The 16,934-nt window shown below is 43.5% G+C and overlaps 1 protein-coding gene across 3 annotated transcripts in view; it reads right to left on the bottom strand.

Annotated features, from left to right (window-relative positions):
- The window catches only part of ATG10 (autophagy related 10), a 267,809-nt gene that overhangs the window by 90,403 nt on the left and 160,472 nt on the right, over window positions 1-16,934 (bottom strand). The gene's annotated exons all lie outside the window — the stretch shown is intronic.

The raw sequence follows: 16,934 nt of genomic DNA, 5'->3' as shown, positions 1-16,934 counted from the left end.
TTATTGAATTATGAAGTAAAAATGAAGATATGAAGGGATCATTTGATTCAGCTTCCTATGACCTACATGCCGATATAGACGGCTTAGGAGGGTTGATCTCAATCAGTCTCAATCTGTGCAAGGGCTGCCTCCAGCGGTCATCTTTCTGAAGTCATGGGCTTCAAGGAAATAGCCTCTGGCGGCGCTTAAGCAGATTGAGATCTTAGCCAGGCCTCTGGCGGCCCACAGCTTCAGGAAAATGGCAGCCGGGAAAGCAATGCACTCCGCTCTGCCTCACCCCCACCATCGCTTCGGCTGGCGCCGGCTTTCTGAAGAAGGGACCCTCCCTCCTATGATCCCGCTCCACCACTGACACAACCACCCCTGGGTAAGCTATATTTGGACTATAAGACGCACTCCCCATTTCCCCCTCAAATTTGGGGGTAGGAGTACATCTTATAGTCCAAAAAATACAGTAATTTCTCCATCCATCGTCTGAGTTTGCGGATGTCGGACTGCACCCAGATGACATCGGAGTACAGCCCAATGTTTTACATGGACCCATAGACTTGTATCGGTGCACATCGTCTGGAAGTGCTCGCAACATGTTTTTTTTTCTTATGTCAAATCGGCATGAGAAAAAAAGTGCTAGTCAACACTGCTCCGCAGTATAACATTTGGCCTAGTGCTATCTGACAAATCATTGGATAGCACTCGGCAGCATTATGCGCTCCTGTGAGAGAGCACTTAGGCTGAGTTCAAATCTGTATTCGGATTTCCATTTTTTTGTTTTGCATTAGGAATTCGTGCCAGGTATAGATTCATCACATGACAGACACAAGTGGTGCCTGCCGGACTCAAGGGACTCATAATGTGCTCACTTAGGTTTCTTTTATGGTGTCTGTCATTTTAACATGTAAGCCACATTATTGGTTTAGGTAAAAAGGAAGAAATTTACAATTAAGATGCAAACCTAGCCTAACATTTCTATTCACTTTAAAAGCTTACCGTGTGACAAAAATGTCCTTTTGGCAAACATTTGGTTGATATAGTTCAGAGTATCATACATTTTTACTGTTTATTTAAAGAACTAAGGGTTATATTCAGTGACTGATGCTAGGCTGCAATACCACACACAACCTGTGAATAGCTGTGGCACTGTTTCTTCAAACCTTGAAAACACCTTCAAGTAAAGGGTTCATTATAAAATAAATAAATAAATAGGCATTAAAGTCCACTTTTTTTCAATTATTTTGTGCTGCTTTTCCTTTTTTTTGAGTTTATTACTTTTTGACCATTGGATTGCTGGTCGGAAGAGCTCTGCATGCCTTGTAAGGTAGTAATTTGATGTTGTTTTTTCACTATATATATATATATATATATATATATATATATATATATATATATATATATATACTCTCACCGGCCACTTTATTAGGTACACCATGCTAGTAACGGGTTGGACCCCTTTTGCCTTCAGAACTGCCTCAATTCTTCGTGGCATAGATTCAACAGTTGCCGCAGATTTGTCGGCTGCACATCCCAAAGATGCTCCATACAAGGCAGGATGGATCCATGCTTTCATGTTGTTTACGCCAAATTCTGACCCTACCATCCGAATGTCGCAGCAGAAATCGAGACTCATCAGACCAAGCAACGTTTTTCCAATCTTCTACTGTCCAATTTCGATGAGCTTGTACAAATTGTAGCCTCAGTTTCCTGTTCTTAGCTGAAAGGAGTGGTACCCGGTGTGATCTTCTGCTGCTGTAGTCCATCTGCCTCAAAGTTCGACGCACTGTGCGTTCAGAGATGCTCTTAGGCCTACCTTGGTTGTAACGGGTGGCGATTTGAGTCACTGTTGCCTTTCTATCAGCTCGAACCAGTCTGCCCATTCTCCTCTGACCTCTGGCATCAACAAGGCATTTCCGCCCACAGAACTGCCGCTCACTGGATTTTTTTTCTTTTTCGGACCATTCTCTGTAAACCCTAGAGATGGTTGTGCGTGAAAATCCCAGTAGATCAGCAGTTTCTGAAATACTCAGACCAGCCCTTCTGGCACCAACAACCATGCCACGTTCAAAGGCACTCAAATCACCTTTCTTCCCCATACTGATGCTCGGTTTGAACTGCAGGAGATTGTCTTGACCATGTCTACATGCCTAAATGCACTGAGTTGCCGCCATGTGATTGGCTGATTAGAAATTAAGTGTTAACAAGAAGTTGGACAGGTGTACCTAATAAAGTGGCCAGTGAGTGTATATATATATATATATATATGTGTGTGTGTGTGTTTTTACACATACATACACACACGCGTATAAACACGCCGGGATAGATAGATACCGTAGATAGATATGTACATATTTCCATACAAATTATCTTGGAAGACTCATAGCAGAACAATTATTTCTCCATGATTTTAACTTTATATTTGATTTATTTAATGCTAGAGAGACATACTAAGCCTAGAAATAAATAGTACACCTACACGGACATAATCTAGCCCCCAGTGTATGTCCATATGCAGGATTTTTCTTGAATTCCTGAAGCAGTCTTGTAATATCTTGTAAAACTTCGTCAGGACTCATATTTTTTTTAATCAATTTTACTTGCAATTTAAGCCAAAATAGAATTAAAAAATATGAAGGAATAGCTGGGATTTTTTTTCTGTACTTTTTATGGCCAGATTTATCACTAAAACACAAATAAAGGTAATAAAAGTGATATTTTTTTATAGCATGCAACATGTTTTCTAACCTTCATACTAAAAATTGTGGAGAGAATTTCAATTATTTCTATAAGAATCACCACTACTTTACCACTAATTCTCAGAAAAAACACTACCTTTTACCTCGCTCATACTAGTGACTTGACGACCCATGAGATAGAGAAAACATATGTGTATGTGTAGACCTTAATCTTATCCACATAGCTTTTACCATCATAATTAATTCTATTAATAACTTCAATTAACAGTCATAGCATTAAGCCCCCGTCTCACATAGCGAGATCGCTAGCGATATCGCTGCTGAGTCACAAGTTTTGTGACGCAACAGCGACCTCAGTAGCGATCTCGCTATGTGTGACACGTACCAGCGATCAGGCCCCTGCTGTGAGATCGCTGGTCGTGTCGGAATGGCCTGGACCTTTTTTTGGTCGCTGAGGTCCCGCTGACATCGCTGAATCGGTGTGTGTGACACCGATCCAGCGATGTCTTCACTGGTAACCAGGGTAAACATCGGGTTACTAAGCGCAGGGCCGCGCTTAGTAACCCGATGTTTACCGTGGTTACCAGCGTAAATGTAAAAAAAAAAAAACAGTACATACTCACCATCTGATGTCCGTCAGGTCCCTTGCCGTCTGCTTCCTGCTCTGACTGAGATCCGGCCGTACAGTGAGAGCAGAGTGCAGCAGTGACGTCACCGCTGCGCTCTGCTCTCACTGTACGGCGGCTCAGTCAGAGCAGGAAGCAGACGGCAAGGGACCTGACGGACATCAGATGGCAAGTATGTACTGTTTGGTTTTTTTTACATTTACGCTGGTAACCAGGGTAAACATCGGGTTACTAAGCGCGGCCCTGCGCTTAGTAACCCGATGTTTACCCTGGTTACCCGGGTGCTGCAGGGGGACTTCGGCATCGTTGAAGACAGTTTCAACGATGCCGAAGTCGTTCCCCTGATCGTTGGTCGCTGGAGAGCGGTCTGTGTGACAGCTCCCCAGCGACCACACAGCGACTTACCAACGATCACGGCCAGGTCGTATCGCTGGTCGTGATCGTTGGTAAATCGCTATGTGAGACGGGGCCTTTAGAGCCACGTGCCTGATCATGTATAAATCCCCATCTTGCCCCAACACCAGCTACAACTCATTGAGACATTTTGAAGGAGTCCTGTGGTTGGTATTTGGCACCAAGATGTTGGCAGCAACCTGTAGGTTGTGAAGTGTGGCCTCCATAGCTAAGACTTGGTTTTCTAGACCACCCCACAGATGCTTGATTAGATTCAGATATGGAGAGTGAGAAAGCCAAGTCAACAGCTTAAATTTCTAATGCCCATATCACTGTTAAGACTTTTGACTGGTGAGTTCGCTATTAAACTAAGATTTGTTGGATGATGTTACTTTTCCTTGAACTTCTTAGCTTGTTGCTTAAAGTCACTGCGAACTCCACAATAACCAAAGAAAGATTATTAGCTGCCACCACCAGTTGTTTTTTACAGGCTGTCTAGACTCCTGATTTCTGGCTTCAAGGCGCGGCTTACTGAACAAAAGGAAAATAACTATTACATTTTATATTTAATTCAAAACGAGGCAGTGTTTATAAAAAATATACAAAAGATTTTACAAAGGAGACAAAACAATATAATACGCATATACTTCCCCTATTTGCCCTGAAGCTGAAAATGTATGTCCCATCACTATTGGATTTATACAACAAAATCCAATATTCAAACTTTCTTTCGGAGACATACGTCTGGGCTGACTATTGTAGCATTTCCCTTCCAGTAAACCACAGTATCACTTGAATTCAAAATTGATTTCCTGGGGACAAAGACCCTTCCACTTTCCTATTTATGTGTAAACACAGGTACCCTATTGCTGTCCAGCCCTCTGAAGAGTTCTCCTGCCTCAATTACCTGTTCAAATTATAACTATTTGTCTACGCACAAAAGAAATCCTCGTTAATACTGCCATGATCTTTTGTCCTAAAAGGAGCTCCTTCATGTTAATTAATATTTCCTACTCATTTATGCCCATTGTACTAATCTGATATTAGGAGAATTCAAACTGTAAGTTGTTTTTTTTGCCAGCTCTTGTCCTACTGCAAAGAGGGAGGTGGGGGGGCGAGTGCCCCCTTCGCTAGGGGCTTACAGAATTTAATACTTTCTACAACAACCATGATTTCTGTACACTCCACATATCTTCAGTTTTGTTATGTTCAGCTGTTAACTTGGTTATTATTTTATAATTCTTATGTTATTGCTTGTCGTTCCTAGATGCCACAGCTGATGATATGCGCAAATAAACTTCACCTGGCTAAACATTCTAGCTATGCATGTATCTATATGCACGTTTGGTGACGTAAACCCCCTTTTTCTATATTTTTAATCATTGTTTGTCTTACCATGGAAATACGATAAAAGCAAAATTGAGAAGTTTTCTGTTGTCACCAGTATTTGTCATGTTCTTCAAACTATTGCTGAACAACTGTTGCAGCATGCAGGGCACACCACTCTGCTCTATCTTTAGGCAATACCATTTACATGAAAGGCTGCAACAATGGCGGGTGTTCAGTAATTTATATGTGTCGAAGCTGCATCCCCATAAATGTCAAAACCCAAATTGGCAGAAGAACATCACAATGCCTGATGTAATAGAAAACATCATCAATCTTCAGACCACATAATGCACCATGATGATGCAGAGCTGATGTTCATGTTCCCATTACAGATGCTTTTGAGATTGGCCAAGGATTGGCTTGAGCATTATTTTCAAGAAATTTGTGCTTTAGTGGCATGGGTCCAGTCGGGCTAGTCTTCACACTCATGAAACAATGATTCTTGGGTGTGTTGACCCTGTTGCCTGTCTACATGTAGTCCTTACAAAGAAAACTTTTGAGAGGTAATGACCACTACATATCAGGAACCCACCAAAAGACCTGATGTTTTGCAGAAGCTCTAATAAAGTTGTCTATTTATCACAATTTTGGTGCGGAGAAGAAAGGCCATCTACAGTAAATGTTTTATTTTGCCATGATCCTTTTCCGATGCTGCGTAAACACAATGGTTAAGTTAAGGATTTCACTGTATTACCTCCATAATTTGTTGATTCCTCAAAATAGAAATTCAATGTTAATAGTGCAAATTAAGAATTTTCCTAGAATTGTTTTCAGCAGAAAATGGGCTGTACAGCCTCTGTTTACCTCTCAAGCCTGCTCGCACACTAGACGAATCCAAGGTCAGCCGTGATCACTCACTGCAGCAATGGCCTCCCGCACACGCAACAATTTTCTTCTTTCTCACAGTCAAGAGCTCTCTTAAAATCAGTGCACAATGGTATCGAGATGATTTGAATTGTATCCAAGAAAAACAAAACACATTTATTCTCCTTCTTGAAAATGGCAATTGAAAGAAGACAGTTTTAGAATATTAGATGGGGTCACCTTAGGGTAAATTTAATGATAAACTGAAGTGATGATTACTAGGGACATTTATTATATTTCTTTACAAAAGTCAAGATTTCTAAAGTTGCCACAGAAGCAGCCAGCACATTTGCAATTGAAAATAAAACAAACCAGAATTGTTTTGGAGAATTTCGTTTTTTGTTTTAAATGTAAAATGCATTGTGCATAGAGACGAGCAAACCAGTTTGCACAATCCGGTTCCAAGACCTAGCTCGGTACTCTGCGGCCATATAGAAGAGCTGAGCACATTTCCTGCGCTTCCGAATTCCCCAATGTGGCATTTGATTCACCAATATGGTGTGACAATTTGTGCGGTGTATGGTGCACAGATGACATCTTTCCAGCCTGCCTAATTGTAAGCTGAGCCTGAGATCTCAGAGGAAAGGGAAAGTCGCGCAATCCTTCTCAACAGCCAGAGAAAATTTACCTAAACTGTGGACCGGGATTGTGTGAAGCGATCTGCTCATCTCTAAGTATGTAGGGGATTCGTTTTATATTCTGCTATATATTACAACATCAATGGTTGCACAAAGCATCAGTTGTAAACCCTTTAACAAGTCTTGCAACATGACTAGGCATATTGGCCAAGTCAGACACCCTTCTCCAGATAGCAGTTTTGATAATTTCTTTAATAAAGTTTCAAGGAAAGATTTTGACTTAGCAACCACCAATTGGTGACACTTGCAATATAGTTTATTTCTCTAGACAGAACAACTTTGTACACTTTTTCCATGGAGCATTGCCATTAAGACTTCATAATCGGTGAGCCACCAAAACAGCAGCAATTAGTGTCGTACATGCAATAACGAGGTAGCCCTAGCCCTTCCTATACGTATCAGTGTAATTTCATATTGTAGCAGCAACCTAACTAACCATATGACCTATGTTTTAATTATTTACAATGAATTTTTCATCCAGCTACAGAATATAACAAAATTCACATAAGGCTACTTTTACACATCAGGTTGTTCGCGCCATGCCGATTCCGGCGTCACGCCGCAGTGCCGGATCTGGCGTAATTTGTGAAAACCGGATGGGACGGATCCGGTTTTCTGCCGGATCCGATGTCCGGATCCAATGTCCGAATCCGGCGGTAAACCAGATCCGTCCCATTCGGTTGGCATCCATTTCGTCCGTTTTTTCCATCCGGTTTTTGACAGATCCGGTTTTTAAGAACGCCCCTGGGAGGCTCCAAAATGTGATTGGCCCCCTCAAAACTATATATACAGTCTTCCTACAGCCCATCAGTCACAGGTTGGAGAGGAGCAAGTGTTTGGAGAGAAAGATGGATGTCGTTATTGCGAATATTCTGCAGAACAACGTGGATTTCATTGTGGAGGCGAATCACTTGAAAGCAATTGTTCTGGAGAAGGAGCGAGAGAGACAACGCATCATGCGTCGACGCCGTTTGTGGATCCACCCCATCGCCGCACAGAGAATGACACGTGGGGGTTTTCTACACTGTACATGAAGCTACGAGGAGACCCAGAGAAATTTTTCTCATATGTGCGGATGAAAGCGGAGAACTTTGATGTATTGGTGGACCGAATTGAACATCTCATCCGAAGGAGTGATACGTATTGCCGATTCTCTATTTCACCGGCCGAGCATCTGATGGTCACTCTTCGGTAAGCTATTTTTATTGTATGTACTCCTGTAGCACAGTTTCATTGATTGTAATTTGATTTTGTAGTAATTTCTGCCTTGCTTTTGTTCACAGAGTCCTTGCTACTGAAGAATCCCTTTCATCACTACATTTCCAGTTCAGACTGGGAATTTCAACCATCTCCGAAATTGTAAAGCACACTTGCTGTGCACTGTGGGACTCTTTGCATGATGATTTTATACCACATCCCACAATGGAGAGTTGGTTGGAAGTAGCTGAGAAATTCTAGCAAGTGTGTCAGATTCCCAATTGCTTGGGCGCGGTGGATGGGAAACATATCTGTATCGTGAAACCAGCTGGTTCTGGATCAGAATATTTTATCTATAAAAAGTACTTTTCCATCGTGCTGATGTCCATCGCCGATGCAGATTACAAATTTGTAGCGGTGGACATTGAGGCGTATGGCCGCTCAAATGATTCCCAAGTTTTCAAACTGTCTGCAATGGGGCGTCATTTGTATGGAAACACCTTTCAATTCCCCCCCACCCCCCCAAGACAACTGCCTCAAACCTCTGGGCAACCAATGCCTTTTGTTTGTGTTGGGGATGAAGCCTTCCAGCTGTCAGAACATATTTTGAAACCCTACTCCAGCCGTGGATTAACCCAAACTAAAAGAATTTTTAACTACCGCCTCACACGTGCACGGAGAATGATGGAGTGCGCTTTTGGGATTTTGGCCGCCAATTGGAGAGTTCTACTGACATCTATAAACTTGAAAACAGACACTGTTGACGAGGTGGTGAAAGCGTGTGTTGTCCTGCACAATTATGTGATATCCAAGGAACAGATTTCCATTGAGGACCACTCTGAAGAAACCACCTAGGCTGATTATAACAACATTACGTATAGAAGTTCTGTGGCAGTTTCCCAAATTAGCGACCAATTCGCACTATACTTTATTTCACCAGAAGGAAGAATAGACTGGCAGGATGAAAGAGTTTGAACAGTTTGTCTTTGACCTTGTAACCGTATTTTACCACCTTTTACCCAAGTTGTGTACCTGTTTGGGTTCTACCCAAAGTATTTTACCATATTGTACCCAAGTTGTGTACCTGTTTGTGTTCACACCAAAGTATTAAACCTTTAATTACTCAAGTTGTGTACCTGTTTGGGTTCTACCCAAAGTATATTACCCTCTTTTACCCAAGTTGTGTACCTGTTTGGGCTCTACCCAAAGTATTTTACCTCTAACCAATAAACCTTGTTTAATCCAGGTGTTAACTATACCTTAAAAAGAAAATACAAATTTGCTTTAAAAACACAGTTTTATTACAATTTTTTTTTTTTAACAAAACAAAAATAAACTTCTCTTTGGCAACAAAAATAAACTTTATTTGGCTGCACCAAAAACTTAGAGGTTTGAATAAGTTGGGGTGGAGATAGTGCTGGAGGGGCTGTCAGATAAGGACACTTCAACAGTGGGAGTGTGGAGAGAGGAATGTGGTGGTGGTGGTGAGGAAGGATCAATAGGTAGTGGTGAAGGGGTGGAGAAAGCAAGTGAACGGGTGGAAAGGAAACTGGGAGTTGGGTTAGGAATTTGGTATGATGGAGGGGTGTAGCTGATGGTTTGGGAGGCAGAAGCGGTGATGGGTGGAGAAGAGGGTTGTGACATGACGGGTGAAGGAGGATGGTGGTAGTGGGCAGGGAGAGGAGGCGCGGAAGATGTTGTTGGGAACTGGTATTGGGACTGATGTTCATACTGGTCTGGATGGTGGGAAGGGGCACGGGCGGGACGCTGGTAGTTGTCTGGATGGTGGGACGGGGCACGGGCACGATGTGGGTAATGGTGAGGTTGCTGGGACGGGGCACAGGCAGGTTGCTGGTCAGGAGGATGGTAGTGGCTGTAGTGAGGGACAGTGGCTGAAGGGGGGGTAGGTGCAGGAGGGGTGGCAAGTGTGGTGGCTTTGGAGGCAATGAGCGCTAGAATAGACTGGCAGGCTTCCATTACTTGCATCTGCTGATCAGTAGATAGCTTCTCCATTTGCTCGAGTGCCGACCGGAAATAAGTGTGGTTCGGTGACTGACTTGCCTCTGAACGCAACGTTAGCAGAAGTGTATGCAACTCGAGTATGCTTTTATTTATTAAATTGAAACCTGCAGCCATTTGCTCGGACATAACTTGGAGACAGTTCTGGAAGGATGCGTTCAGGTGTAAGAACTCAGGCGCATAGCTCTGTATCTGACCCCTCTGCCGGTGGTGCCCCAAAGCCACAGGTGTACTAGAGGTGGCAGCAGCAGAAGGGTGGGGTACAGGACAAGCTTTATCCTCACCAGCAGATTCATGCAATGGAACCAGCCAGGATGCTCCAGCGCTGGTGGATGGGACCGAGGGATCAGATGGGTGGGAAGGCTGGGAAGGTGCAGAGTGGGAAGGTGCAGAGGGGTCGGGACTGTCAAAGTGTCCCTCGGTGGCGGACTCCTGAGGGATCGCCCTAGAAGGGTTCAACTCAGCTGTAGGCTCCCGACAGTGCTGTGGAACAAAGAGGAAAAAAAAAAAAATTAATATACTGATATTGCATGGCCCTGGCTGAAACAGCAAAATAGGGTTAGACATGTATAACATTGGTTATTAAATGTGGTGGGTAATATTTACCTTCGGGTCACCATCGTTGTCCTGAGGAACGACAGGGCTTGGACATATTTGTATCTGCTCCTGCGTCCTCCAGAACCACTCAGGGCCCGCATCTCTTTGTTGAACTCCTTCTTAAAGCAATCCCTGATAGACCGCCACCGCTTCACAATCCTCTCACCTGTAAATAAAAGGAGAAACACAAATTGGTTAAGATACAATACTTAGAATGCATCAACATAACTGAACTGTGTATACTTACGTTCTTGATTCTGGGCCCGAATCTAGCTGTTGGCATACTTGCTCCCAGAGTCGACGGGTCACTATGACATCAGCATGGCGGTGGTCACCCATGTTCCACAGCGGCTCCCTGTCTCGGATCAGATCGATGAGGAGGTCAATATTCAGGCCGACCTCCTCACCGTCCAAATCAGGAGCACGCTGTGAAGCCTGTTATTAAAAAGGACAAAAAAAATAAAATTAGATTCAAAACAACATAAAGAAAATTCCAAAACTAAAAAAAAAAAATGCTGCTTACATGTTGACGGCCACCACGACTCTCACGCCGACGACCCTGGAAGCCACTCGGAGGACCTCTGGATCAAGCACCAGAATCCGAACTCTAGAAGAAAAATAACATAAAAATGATGTGCTTGTAGTTAGCCTTTTTATGTGTTATGTACATTTTGATATCTATAATGATCAGTCTGTTTATGTTGTGTGATGTGTCCAATGATCTGTTTCTATGTGTTGTGTGCATTGTTCTTTCTGTAAGGATCTTTTGTTTTTATGTGTTGGGTGTAGTGTGTGGTTTGTGGTTCCGCGATGCATGAAACATACCAATTGTGATCCCGTTCCAGGCCTTTCTCCACCCCTTCGGTCTTCTTCTGGAAGCACCTCTTCTGCTGCAGCAGCAGCTTCCTACAAAAATGAAAGATGGTGAAATACATTAATATATATAGACAGAGAGAGAGCTAGACAGAGAGAGAGCTAGACAGAGAGAGCAAGAGCGAGAGCGTGAGAGAGAGCAAGAGCACGCGAGAGAGAGCAAGAGCACGCAAGAGAGAGTGAGAGCGCGAGAGAGAGCGAGAGAGAATGAGAGAGTGAGAGAGCGAGAAAAATTATATAAAAACCATATATATTTACCTCAGTGTACTGCCGACGAGAGGGAGGGTTCCCAGAAGAAGACATGGCTGATGGTAGGCAGGCAGGCTCTTGCAGGCAGGCAGGCAGGCTCTTGCAGGCAGGCAGGATCTAGCTGGCAGGCAGGCTAGGCTCTTGCTGGCAGGCAGGCAGGCTCTAGCTGGCAGGCAGGCTCTTGCTGGCAGGCAGGCATGCTCTTGCAGGCAGGCTCTAGCTGGCAGGCAGGCAGGCTCTTGCTGGCAGGCAGGCTCTAGCTGGCAGGCAGGCAAGCAGGCTCTTGATGGAAGGTAGGCTAGGTTCTTGCTGGCAGGCAGGCTCTAGCTGGCAGGCAGGCTCTTTCTGGAAGGCAGGGTGTGGCAGGGTGTGGGCTCTCTTGCAGTATGGCTGGAAATGAGTGAGGGCCTCAATGGCATTTTTTTTTATATATGTGTCCTGGGTGCAGGCCAATAGGTTCTGAGCATGCTCAGATTAAAAAAATGGATCAGGCCGCCGGATCTGCTTTTTTCCGGATTCGGCGCATTCCGGTGTCCATAGACATGCATTGTAGCGAAAAGCCGGAAGAGCCGGATCCGGCCCGTCCGGGTTTTTCGCCGCAGACAAAAAACATTACTGTAGACGTTTTTTCCAGAAGCCGGAATCGAAATTTTTGCCGGATCTGGAAAAAAAACGGAAGGAACGCTGGGCCATGCGGTCAATCCGGCGCTAATACAAGTCAATGGGGAAAAAACGGTTCCGGTTTTTATTTTCGCCGGTTCCGGTTTTTCACAAAAGAGCCGTAATCAGCCGGAATGAAAAAACCTGATGTGTGAAAGAAGCCTTACACAGAGCCGTATTAGTCTTAGCACGATGATATAAAACATGCCGAATGTTTGCATTTTTAGTAGATTAAAAAAACAATAAGTCTCCAAGCCAATAAAGATGCAAGAACATGACATTGTGGGAAACTCCAATAGGCATATCCAACCAATTCATCTTAAATCTGCTGCCATGTACTATTTCAGCCAAGTGATATGACTCATGTAGTAAAGAACAATACACTGACTCCTTGACTTTATAAACTGGATCTTTGCAAAGTTAAGAGCAAAATAATGAGGCTGGGTTCTGCAAAAAGCTCCAGCAGTCACACACAGTATGTCGCTGCACATCCTCTATAACAAGAAGCTTAAAGCAAACCTGTCAGCAGGATTGTGCTCAGTAACCTACAGACAGTGTCAGGTCGGCGCCATTACACTGATTAATGATATCTTGGTTGATGAAATCCGTCTTGTGGTTGTTGCTTCATCTTGATTTGCAGTTTTGAGTTAATGATATGCTTGTGCTTCGGAGTGGCCTGTGGGGAGTCATCATGTGGTGATCTGCTTAGATATTCAATTATATGGACTTATGACAGGTCATTGATCCTTCAGTGACCTGCCCCCTATTTTACACTAGATGGTGGCCCGATTCTAAAGCATCGGGTATTCTAGAATATGTACGCATGTATGTATATAGCAGCCACATAGTATGTAGCACAGGCCACGTAGTATATAGGAGCCATGTAGTATATAGCAAACAAATAGTACGTGGCCTGTGCTATATACTATGTGGCTGATAGAAACATACATACATACATATTCTAGAATACCCGATGCGTTAATACAGGCCACGCAGTATATAACACAGCCCACGTACTATATAACACAGCCCACACAGTATATAGCAGCCACGCAGTATATAACACAGGCGACGTAGTATATAACACAGGCCACGCAGTATATAACACAGGGCACGCAGTATATAACACAGCCCACGCAGTATATAACACTGCCCATGTAGTATATAGCACAGCCCCCCGCAGTATATCACAGCCCACGTAGTATATAACACTGCCCATGTAGTATATAGCACAGCCCCCGCAGTATATCACAGCCCACGCAGTATATCACACTGCCCATGTAGTTTATAGCACAGCCCCCGCAGTATATCACACAGCCCACGCAGTATATGACACTGCCCATGTAGTATATAGCACAGCCCCCGCAGTATATCACACAGCCCACGCAGTATATCACACTGCCCATGTAGTATATAGCACAGCCCACGCAGTATTTAGCAGTGTGGGCACCATATCCCTGTTAAAAAAAAATAATTAAAATAAAAAATAGTGATATACTCACCCGCCAGGATCCACCGAAGCTCTGGCGATGCGCGCGCGGCTGCCGCCATCTTCCGTTCCCAGGATGCATTGCGAAATTATCCAGAAGACTTAGCGGTCTCGTGAGACCGCTAAGTCTTCTGGATAATTTCGCAATGCATCTCTGGGAATGGAAGATGGCGGCAGCCGTGTGCGGCTCGGCAGACTACGGAGGGTAAGAATAGCAGGTTTTTGGGGTTTTTATTATTATTTTTAACATTACATTTTTTTACTATTGATGCTGCATAGGCAGCATCAATAGTAAAAAGTTGGGGACACACAGGGTTAATAGCAGCGATAACGGAGTGCGTTACCCGCGGCATAACGCGGTCCGTTACCGCTGGCATTAACCCTGTGTTAGCGGTGACCGGAGGGGATTATGGAGCGGGCACCGGGCACTGACTGCATTGGAGTAGGGAGGGACTAATCTGACTGTGTCCGTCGCTGATTGGTCGCGGCAGCCATGACAGGCAGCTGGCGAGACCAATCAGCGACGCAGGATTTCCGTTACGGAAGTTGAGGACAGAAAGACGGAAGTACCCCTTGGACAATTATATATATAGATACTGTGCTTGGGCAGTTCATATTATGGTCTTTAGAAAAAAAAAAAAGCAACTGAAGCAAAATGGCGGCGGCACAGTAGCATCTATCGCTATCGGCCGCCATTTAGCTGCAGACTAAATTTTTGCTCCGTAAAAATAGCGCAGGCACAGTAGCATCTACTGCCAAAAGATAATACTGAGCAAGCGCCACCATTTTGCTGCAGCCAATTTTTTTTTTCCTCTAACAAAATGGCGCCGCCGACAGCGCATGCACAGTAGCATCGGCAAGTGGTATTTAAAACAGGAGAAAGGTCACGGAAGGATCAGTGACCAGTCATAAGCACATACAGATGAATATCTAAGCAGAGCACCACATGAAGACCCCCCACAGGCTGCCCCAAAACACAAGAATCTCATTAACTGAAAATCACAAATAAAGACTAAACAACAACCAAAAGACGGATTTCATCAACCGAGGTATCATTTTAATCAGTGTAACGGTGCCATCCTGACAATGCCTGTAGTTTACTTAGTAAAATCCTCATGACAGGTTGGCTTTAACTCTTTTACAACCTATGACATATAGGTACATCATAGGTCACCTCCCCCTGTTTGATGCAGGCTCCGGAGATGAGCCTGCATGTTTTCCAGAACATGTCAGCTGATTTTATCAGCTGACACGTGCCTCTAACAGCAGCGGGTGGAATCGCGATCCACCCTCAGCTGTTAACATGTTTAAATATATTAAATGCCGCTGTCAATCTCTGACAGAGGCATTTAACATGATCACGCCGGAAGCACATCATTAGCTTCGCCCATTTGCACCCCTGTCACATGATCGTGGGGGATGATTGGTTGGCATGACTACCCAGGGTCTGCCAATCTGTAAACGGCGTAACGAGAAAAAAAAATCAAAACACCAGAATTATGTTTTTTGGTCGCCACAACATTGCATTAAAATGCAATAACGGGCGATCAAAACATTGTATCTAGCTCAATAAAAACATCAGCTCGGCATGCAAAAAATAAGCCCTCACCCAGCTCCAGAAGATGGCAACTTTTTTTTTCTAAACAAACTTTAGATTTTTTTTTTCACCACTTAAATAAAAATGAACCGCAATATGAATTTTTTCCCATTTTCCAGTACACTGTATGATAAAACTAATGATGTTGATCAAAAGTACCACTCGTCCCGCAAAAAAACAAGCCCTCTCATGGCCATATTGACGGAAAAATAACAAAGTTATGGCTCTGGGAAGAAGGTGAACAAAAAAATGGAACCGCAAAAACGGAAAAACCCAAGGTGGTGAAGGGGTTTTCAAGCGAAACTAAGTTATTATCTATCCCAAGATGAAGATGGAGATAGATAGTTGTGGGTCTGACCGCTTGGACCCACAAATATTGGCAGAAAGGGGCACTTTCATCCTCGTTATCACCATTTAGAGTACAAGATCTGGTGGCATTCTGCAATACGTTCCCATGATTATAAATGTATACATGATTTCATAGGTATATACATTCCTCTATAAAATAACTACCAATGTATACATAAATGATAAATAAAGTGCATATGCATACTAGACTCTTCCACAAAGTGCAGCAGTGCTAATCTCACACATGGAGAAAAAAATGCTTGGTGCAATTAAAACCCACCTAAAATGGAGGAGTGCAAAGCATATCATGCACTATATACTACTAATAACCTCCTGAATTTTCATCAAAAGTTTAAGGTGTCAGTATCACAGCAGAGGGGCATAAGGAACATAATGGACCACCTTTTGCTTATTATGCAACGTGTGCCATTAGGAGCACCCTTTAGCATGACATTTAAATGGAACCTGTCAGCAGGATTGTGCACAGTAACCTACAGGCAGTGTCAGGTCGCGTGTCGTTATACGGATTAAAATGATACCTTGGTTGATGAAAGACCCCACACACAGTCCCGCCACAGAGCAGAACTCAAAACTGAAAATAAAGATTAAACAACAAGCACAAGACAGATTTCATCAACCAAGGTATCATTTTAGGCAGGATAATGGTGCCAATCTGACACTGTGTGTAGGTGACTGTGCACAATCCTGCTGACAGGTTCTCTTTAAGAAGCACTCCTCCTCCCATCAAAGTTTTTATCATATTATACAGCACTGTATACATACAATTGCTCATTTTCCCTTCTGCCCAGCTAATTCTTCTCTTTTCCATTAGGTCTATGACATCACGTTATTAGAAACGGACTAGCTGAATCTTTTTAAGTTCTATGTAGAAACAGGAGGTCAATCCTCCTTGTATGAGTCATGAGTCACTGAAAAAGTCTCTGGCAGGGAAGGAGGGAGCAACTGGGTCAGAAGTTGAAGAGAGGGATGAGTCATGCAAGGACAAGAGACTTCCTGTTTCTACAAAGAGCAAAGAGAAGAATTAGCTGGATAGAAAGGAAAAATGAGCAATTCCAAGTACACAGTGCATTATAATATGACTGCAATGTATTAAGAGGATACATTTGATGGGAGGAGGGTTTTTTTTAAATAAAGAATTATTGTGTCATGGGTGTGTCAGGTGTGACAGACAGTCATTCTGGATCTGGCTGTAGAAGGTCATTGTGATTAGTTCAATTTCCCTCTGTCTGATTGGAAGCACTAGCAGTCGGCTAGTCCTCTTGGAGTACTCTTGGAGGATTGCTGGAG

This window comes from Ranitomeya variabilis, chromosome 1 (genome assembly GCF_051348905.1).
Source record: "Ranitomeya variabilis isolate aRanVar5 chromosome 1, aRanVar5.hap1, whole genome shotgun sequence".
Classification (NCBI taxonomy): Eukaryota; Metazoa; Chordata; class Amphibia; order Anura; family Dendrobatidae; genus Ranitomeya; species Ranitomeya variabilis.
The sequence above is the reverse complement of the archived record's forward strand: the minus strand, read 5'-3'. Positions and strand labels throughout refer to the sequence as shown.